This window comes from Drosophila melanogaster, chromosome 4, assembly GCF_000001215.4.
Source record: "Drosophila melanogaster chromosome 4".
NCBI lineage: Eukaryota > Metazoa > Arthropoda > Insecta > Diptera > Drosophilidae > Drosophila > Drosophila melanogaster.
In genome coordinates, this window is record NC_004353.4 from 978,838 (window position 1) to 987,896 (window position 9,059).

Sequence of the window (9,059 nt, forward strand, 5' to 3'; positions counted from 1 at the left end):
TTTAGGTAACGATAATTGAATTTAATTGGCGAGTTAAAGGATGTGTGTGTAATACATGAGCTCATTCTCACACAATTCATATACAACTGACATTTTATAGCAGTACTTAAGAGTAGGACGGTCAATGTTCTATGTAAAACCGAGATGGAACACTATAGTCAAGTTCGATATTTCAAAATTTTTGTAAAATATCGATCAAATTGAGAAACACTACAACATGAAAATATTTTTTAAAAATTTCAAGTTTGAAATTATTTCAATTTTGGTCCTTCCGTATCTATCGATACGCCAAAACGAATTTTTAACTTTTTCGTTCGTACTCTTACTAACCGAGTATGTGTATCTGTAACAGGTTGAAGGAAGAATTTCCGACCCGAAATATATACATATATATTTTTGATCAGGATTACCAGCCGAGTCGATTTGTCCGCATGAGCCTCGATCGCAGGAATTTTGAATCTAGAAAGTTGAGAGTAAGCATGCAGTTTCCAGATACATACATATATGCAGAGCAAGTTTGTTTCCTGATGTTGTCACGCCAAAAAAGGTAAACGCCTCCGCGCCCACACCTTTGAAATTTGTTTTGAATTTTTTCATCACTTTATTAATCTTGTAAACTTCTATCGATATGCCACGTCCACTCTTACGCCCACAAACCGCCCAAAACTACCACGCCCACACTGTTGAAAAATGTTTTGTTTTTTGTATAGTACTTGATTTGAAAATTTCTATAGATGTACCAAAATCATTTGTGAGTTGCTCATGAACCGCCCAAAATGTCACATATCTGAAAAAATTTTTAATATTATTATTTCTTCCCTATTCAAATTGACATACCAGAAAATTGGTGATATTTTTCGTTCGAACTTCCATTAACAGAGTAACAGGTATCTGGTAGCCCGAGAACTCTACTATGGCGTTCTCAGTTGCTTAATGTGGATTGGCCAGAGCTTTGATGTAAACAGATGTGCCTAGATGGCTGGAAAAATGAAAGCATTTTTCTGTTGATGTTATCTATGTTAAAGCTACGACTCAAACCTAGTAAATTTTACTTGAAAATAATTGACATCTCTATTCCTACACATGTTTTGTTAAATTTTTGTATTATATTATCGATTAGAATTGAGTACTTGTGTAGATTTCAAAACGGGAACTCAAAACAACTGCAAAGTGCGTAATGGCAACACCCAATATGTGTAGAAATAAGGATGGCAACATCGTTTAATGGGACTAATGCGTTGCCCACGGTGGGAAATTTTAGCAGCCCTGGTTTGCGTTCATTTTCTACGTCAACAAAATTCTTCCCATTGTTTTGTGAAGGACTTTCAGCTATTTTACCATTATTTGTTAATATGTTTTAGTCTTGGCTTATACCCGTTACCCGAATACTAAAAGGGTATATTAGGTTCGGTGAAATGAAAATGTTTTTAGCAAGGTTAGGATCAATAGCCGACTGTCCGTCCGTCCTTCCGTTCGTAAGAGCGTCCAAAGTTCAGGAGCTTAAAAGCTTAGAATAAGCATTCAACCCAAAAAGCATAGACGCAGCACTAGTTGGTTTCCTAATTTAGACACGCCAAGTCTAAACTTTACAAACCGCACAAAGTTTTCACGACCACATTTATAAAAAATGGTTGTATATTTTTCATAATTTTATTAGTCTTGTGAATTTCTATCGATTTGCCAAACAACTTTTTGCCCCGCCCTCTCTAACCCCTAAGGGCCGTCAAACCGCTTACTCCCACACTTTTGAACAATTTTTAAATTTTTTCTTATTTTATTCCCCAATATGTATCGATATCCCAGAAAAAATATGAAATTTTGAGTTCGCACATATTAGCTGAGTAACGGGTATCTGATAGTCGAGGAACTCGGCTATAGCATTCTCCCTTGTTTTTATTAAAATATTTCCGTAATGGTAAAGGTAGCTCAGCTTTTGAGGCTATTAAAGCAAATATGTTTGGAGTGCCTCTTAATTTAATGAAGTGCTCTATAGTTGGATTTAGCATAGTAATATTTTATCTTGGTGTATGTGAAAACGGAATAAATACTTTTCATTATCTAAACGTCGACACAAATAAAAGGGTCTCAATACTTGATAACAGCCGCTTGAAGTTTTTGTTATTATTTAGAAATGCCTAATTTTGAAGCTGGCTCCAAAAAAAGTCGTCAGCCACAGATTTCATCTGATTAAGGTCAGACAAAAAAGCAAGATGGATAACAATTGAAGATCACGAATGAAAGACGGGCCTGTGGTACAGCTTAGATAACAAAGAGTGGGATATTCTACTAGAAACCACAGCCGATGCCGACAAGGTATTGTAACAAACAAAAGAGGTCAAAATCGTTACACTAAACACCCGAGCAGAGACGTGCCCTACACAGATAAATGGAAAAAATGAATAGTCCTTAGCCAACCCCTACTTAGGGATGTGTAGCGAGTAGAGTTGAGCGCTACCCTTGAAGCGAACAATTAAAATTATGCATTGTGTGTGGATTTGTGCATGAATAAATGTATACGATTTTTGTATTTGTATTCGATGGTTAAAGGGCGGGACGATCATACATACATATGTATGTACATGTGTGCTGCACTTTTATTGGTATAGCATCTGCATATCTATGTATGATTTTATTTTAAATAAACTAAAGAATGTTGATCAAAGCTTCCATTTTAGTACACCCTTAGCTCGGTCGTTCCTTATTAAAGTACGAACAGCTTAGAAACTAAATAATACTGTAGATTTTCAAAAATCAGCACAAATCACAAATTTGTCTCTGAAACCCCAGTATGGTTGTCCTTCGGTACAAGGAGGCCTTTAGGAGAAACACGCGTTTCATATTATTCGCCGGATACGGAAATATTATTTTAAATAACTGCGCACCATCACGAAGGAAATATTTTCCCGTGGGTTCGTCAAGGGACTGAGAGTGTGTATATATATATTCTCGGACCTAACTGCGCTTGCCCTTATAAAGCGGTAATAGAAAGGGAAGAGTGTGCGTGTGCACGGGAAATTAACAAAGAAGCGTGCAGAATCTGATTCGTAATATATGCTTATTCTCGCTTATTAATTTATTACTTTGATTATACATATATTGATAAGATGTCTTAGTAAAGCAAGTTTATAGTTTACCTTAAAACCCATTAATACCCAACAAATTTATCAGTTACCCGTTACTCAGTTAGTGGAAATCCGAACCGGGAATGGGATATTAATAGATATTGATAAAATGAGAAAAACTTTAAATAGTATGAGAGTGATCCTTTGTAAATGTAAGGATGGGTAATCGATAGAAATTTACAAGACTAATAAAAATATGGGCGTTAGAGTGGGCGTGGCAAGATGGGTCAACAAACTTCCGCTGCGTATATGTCTCTTAAATCTGTATGCCTAATCTCAACCTTCTTGCTTTTTTCCTTTTTTTATTCCTCAGATCGAGGCGTTCTTACGGACAGGCGACCAGATCAACTCGGTTTTTTATCCTGATCAAGAATATATATAGATGATATGGTCGGAAATGGTTCCTTCTCCCTGTTACATTTTTTTTAAATTATCAAGTATACCCTTTTACTCTACGAGTAACGGGTATAAACTTGTGAATCGAATCGAATGAATGTAGTAGGGTCGAAAACGTACTTTTCTAGCTCTAGCATAGAGCTACAAGTAATTGGTACAAAAATGCTATTACACGTATATCGATGGCTAAAGCTAAGAGGCAAAAATACCGGAATGTAAAATCAATCATTTTTGTTAATTTGCTTATAAAATTGAAATACATTGATTATTATGAAAGGATACAGCTATGGGGCCATTGTGAATTTATTGTGTTACTTTGACGACACATAGCTGAAAAGTGGCCAACCGATAGCGGTATAGCGTTTAAATCTCTATTTACTGCACCTTTTCTCCAGCAGCGTGGGTGAGGAATTTGCTTGAGCTTCTGTTCTTGAATACGGCTGACGCTTTACATCATCATCACCGGCACACGGCCCTCGCCCATCCTCGTTTATAATCGATGCTCTTGCACTCGTTCAACCACACTGGAAAAATCTTGAATTTTAATTGAGTGTAAAAATAAAAACCAAAACTGTCCTTTGCATGTAATAGTTTTCATGTATGGAATATTTTCTCTTTATTCTTAAAGTTATTCTGCGAAATTTCTATATCCCAAGAAAGTTTTTCTGAGTGTCTAAATCAGTGCGACCAGCCACCCACCACCGCCTGCTGTTGCCAGCAAACTCGAAAGGCCGCCCGAAACAGCGTTGTGCCACGTGGCGCTGACAAACTGCTTAAACACGCCATTGATGATTCAAATATAGTCTGGTTGGGTCTCTAGCCGCCGTCGTCAGACGTTCTCCCTTTTCGGGCTCAACGAATTACACACTTTGCGGCATTTTGCGCTTTTAACAATTTTATTGTTATCGATCGGCGGTCGCCAGGCTGCCAATTACCAAGTGCTAGAGCAGAGAAATTTTAATTGAACCAATGAAACTTAGAAAATATATTTATATACATCGCAGGCAGCTCGGCGTCTTAGTGATGCAATTTGGTTGTATTCGTCATTAGACTAAATGGTACTGGCCTTGACTACATTTCCGACAGGTCAACATTTGTTTACCTTTTGTCTTGGAAGTAAACTGAAATACTTACATACATAATTCGTCAGTCAGGTATACACGTGTAATGTGTGGTCATCGAAGATAAGCGCACCTCTAGCTGAAGAACAGGATTACAAGGGGATATCATTATTGAAACTTACTTTTAATATATTATGCTTTACACACTTAATTTAATTTTCCAATATATTTTTAATAAAGCTATCATAATATTGTTTGTTGACAACTTTATTTACTTAAAATTTACATATTTAGCTTCCTAGTCATTGCTATCTTAAATAGTTTCGCCATCCATTAAGTATCAACGGATGGCTTTTTAATAATTAGGAATCATATATTCAGTCTAAGAACAGCAATGCAATCGCATTCATGCCTTACTGATCTAACTCAAAATTTATACCCAGATGCCTATGGGCACCTAATAATTATGCGATGTTGGCTATCACACTTTATAAAGAAGTAGATGAAGATCGTCGTTCATTGATAGATTCATTCTCAATCAGCATATTCCTTTTAAACATGCTGTTATTATCATACATACACTTTAAATTGATTAAAAAAACACATGCCCATAGATGGGTAAGTGGAATGCACCTGGAATCAAGTGACAGAATTTGATGTATGCGTTTGTTGAATTCATCTTGTAATTTTGTACCTGTTGCTCATAGAGTAGAAGGGTATCCAGATTCATTGAAAAGTATGTAACAGGTAGAAGGAAACGTTTCCGATTATGTAAAGTATAAACATATATATATATATATATAGCCATGTCCGTCTGTCCGTCCGTATGAATTTTAAGATCTCAGGAACTATAGAAGCTAAAGAGTTGATATTAAGCACGCCCACTTTTACGCCCACAAACCGCTTAAAACTGCCACGCCCACAGCATTTTGAACAATTTTTAACTTTTTTCTCATGTTTTTTCCCAATATATACATAGATAAATATATAAATATATATCTTATCAGCATATCATATATATATATATATATATATATATATATTTCATAATTTTTCTGGGATATCTATATATGTATATAGCTGTGTTCATAAGTATATATATATATAGCTGTGTTCATATGGGATATGTATATATGTATATATCCCAGAAAAATTATGAAATTTCGCGGTCGCATTTTCACTAGTTGAGTAACGGGTATTTGATAGTGGGGTTCGGTTAGTAACAAAATAATTTAAGGACATTGGTATGCAGCAACTCAAATCAAATTCATTCTATAACAGCCGGCAGTATAATTTAAACCTTATCTATAACTCGCCTATGCAGCAAATTAAATTATTGTACAACAAATGTTTCGGCAATTTTCATGAATTCAAAACCATTGAGATGAAATAATGAAAATCCCAAAAAACAATCAAAGGGATACCCATACCCAGTTCTGAACCCTGCTGCATTCATTCCCATGTCATGCTTCTTTGCTTCTACCAGAAACACATCCCTAGCTCTACAAATATATTTCGGTCTGCTCCTGGACCTGACCCTTTTTGTATGTTTGACTTGGCTTTGGGGTGTCGTCTATGGACGCGTGCGTGATTGTTGGTGAGCCACACACATTTGCGTCACTTCAGCATCAATATGAAAAGTAGGCGTATCTGTACTGATGAAGTTAAATTAGCGCACTCAGTTGAGCCAGGTCTTATTTATCTGAACTTACCATTTTCTGTTTGCATTACAACTTCTAGGTTGGTTACCGGGAGTTTTGAGAGTTACGATTTTATTTTCTGATTTTTAGAAATGTTTTTAGTGTAATCAAATATTTTAGTATTATAAGCGTTTATAATTCCGTTTACTTGAACAAATAGCGTTATTCTGGCGTTAGACTGCAGTTTCAAGCTTAATAACTGCGCAGACAGCCATTCGACCGTGTTGAAATGAACAAACGCATTGTTTAATTATTTTAACAACGAATGCAATAATAAACAACACAAAATAATTTAGGCAACAATGTGATGCGCGCCCTAGGAAGACGATGACAATTACAATGAGAATTTAGCCGTGGCTGCGGTGGATGGTTGTCCTCATCACGGACACAGACTGAAGCCCGCTTGGCTGTAGCCGGGTCTGCCACTTCACTGGGCAATTAGGCATTCGACTGGAAAAGAAAAAGGGGAGCTCAGCAGCAGCAGCATCCAGCAAAAATGATCAAACTAAATTTGTGAGCTCTGAAACCTAGCTTTAGCAATTGGATTTAAGTATTAAGGCAAGACATTGCCAGTGCCATCAAGGATGCCATTCAAGGATGCCGGCGGCAACTGGTTTTTTTCTTCAAACCAGACTCCATAGTATACAGCTTAATATATGCATTTTCCTTATAACCGTTACCCGTATAACAAAAGAGTACTAGGATTTACTTTTTAATCTAGTACTCTTTTGTAACAGGTAAAGGAAATCGTGTCCGACCTTATAAAGTATAAATTGTAGTTCCGAATCGGCTCGAATATTAGCAATCTCCGGGACTACAAATGAATGTAAAGATTAGGCTTGTTGTTCAAGATTAGTTAAATACACCCGATCTAGCCCGTAAAAATCGTCTAGTCCGTCCGTTATGCCTACATTTTTGAGAAATATTTTTCTTGCTAATATCTTTTTTAATACAAAAAAACGAAAAGCTACCACGCCTACAATTTTGAAATTTTTTAATTTTCTGTATTTCACTAATTTGCTTCCATTGATATTTCTAATGAATTTCTGCCAAGTCGACAAACTCGACTATAGCGTTCTTTCCTGTTTTACCTTATATTTAAAATAATATATTATTTTGTTCAAACAGTGTTGTTTAACACTAAATAAAATTGGTCCTTCGATTAAATGTAAACAAAACGCGAGCCCTTCTATATGCTGTACAACAAGTGTTGTTGACAGCATCATTTCCGCATTTCATTTTGTGTCATTAATTTTGGAGTCGGAGAAACCGCATTGTGAAAAATAACAGCTGATCCCCCCTTTCCCTTTTATTTTGTGCTCGGCATGTTTGTTCGAATCGCCGACTGGAACTAAATTGTGACATGTGATAAGAATTTTTCAGATAAATCTCGATTTCCCGACAAAGTGTAGGCATATGTATGTATGTATCGAGTACTTCATTTTCTTAACGCACTGCTATTTAAAAGTAAGTTATTATGGTTTTAAGTTGTCTCAATAATAAAATGCGTTAGGAATTTCGTTTATTCAATGCTATGCTGGCAACCCTGACTTTAACTCTATTGTTGTTCATACATATTTAATGCTCATAAAATTATACATGGGAATTGTAACACTTGTTCCTTTTATGTAATCTTCACAACTGCGCCACTTGTCACAAAAATAAACAATTGGTTATTTTTTGAAATTAAACGTTTACAATTAAAGCGTCAAAACTGTAACGCAGCGACCAAGGTGTATATTCAGTGCGTCGTGGGAGAAACGTGCTCTGCGATTGAAATACCTGTATACCTCCTTAGTTATGAGTATCAAATTTTGTTATTAAGTGTTGTTACTGTATTTAAATTAATACTGCAAAGGACTAGAATTAGAATAATGACATAAAAGGCGCAACTTATAAGCCACATATTTTAACAAATATATTTCAAATTATGTCCTTGACTTGCAGAAATATTCTTAGGGGCTTATTTTAGAGTAACTCTCAGCAGGAGAATAATAATGTTTGGACTATTAAGCCTATAGAGTATGAGATTAGGCATGTATAGTATGGATACGATTACGGTGTGCAAGTTTGGTTTAAAAGGTTGCCACGCCCAGTGTAACGGTCCAAACCGCGCAAAGCTGTTACTCACGCATGTGAAAATTGTTTGACTTATATTTCATTTCATTATTTTATCTTGTCAATTCCAATACATTTGACAATTAAAAGTTAAAATATCTACGCTGCGCTACCACTAGCTGAGGTGATCAACTATAACCTACTCTCTTGTGAAAGAAGCAGCGCAAGTTTGTTGACCCATGTTGCCACGCCCACTCTACCGCCCACAAACCAGAATATCATGAATATCATATCATCATACTAGCTGAGTAACGGGTATCTGATAGTCGGGGAACTCGTGTTCTCTCTTGTTAAATATAAAATATTACTTAATCACATATTTTTATATAACCAATCCAAATTGAACGTATTGTCGTCTGCCTTCACTATTAATGTAACTGTGGAAGTATGCGAAGGTAACTACTTCGACTTATGCACTAAGCAAATGGTACCGAAAGAGAAAAAAGAAACTTGATTAAATGAAAGACAGGTAAAAATACCGAGATGGAATAAAATTTTTCCCGGCTTTCTCATACCTGTTACCTAGCTAAATTAAGCCACCTCTAAGGGAGAGATTCGCAGAGCGCCAAGCCCTCTATTCACCTAGCGACCGTTTTCATTTCGTACAAGTCTATTTATATATGATTATTAATTATATTTATACATTTATTTTAGCGTTTATT

At 35.9% G+C, this 9,059-nt stretch overlaps 5 annotated features.

Annotated features, from left to right (window-relative positions):
* Positions 1-344: 344 nt before the first annotated feature.
* Positions 345-692: a mobile genetic element.
* Positions 693-1,434: 742 nt separating this feature from the next.
* Positions 1,435-1,885: a mobile genetic element.
* A 1,277-nt stretch (positions 1,886-3,162) lies between these two features.
* Positions 3,163-3,594: a mobile genetic element.
* Positions 3,595-5,267: 1,673 nt separating this feature from the next.
* Positions 5,268-5,790: a mobile genetic element.
* A 2,842-nt stretch (positions 5,791-8,632) lies between these two features.
* Positions 8,633-8,692: a mobile genetic element.
* Positions 8,693-9,059: the final 367 nt, after the last annotated feature.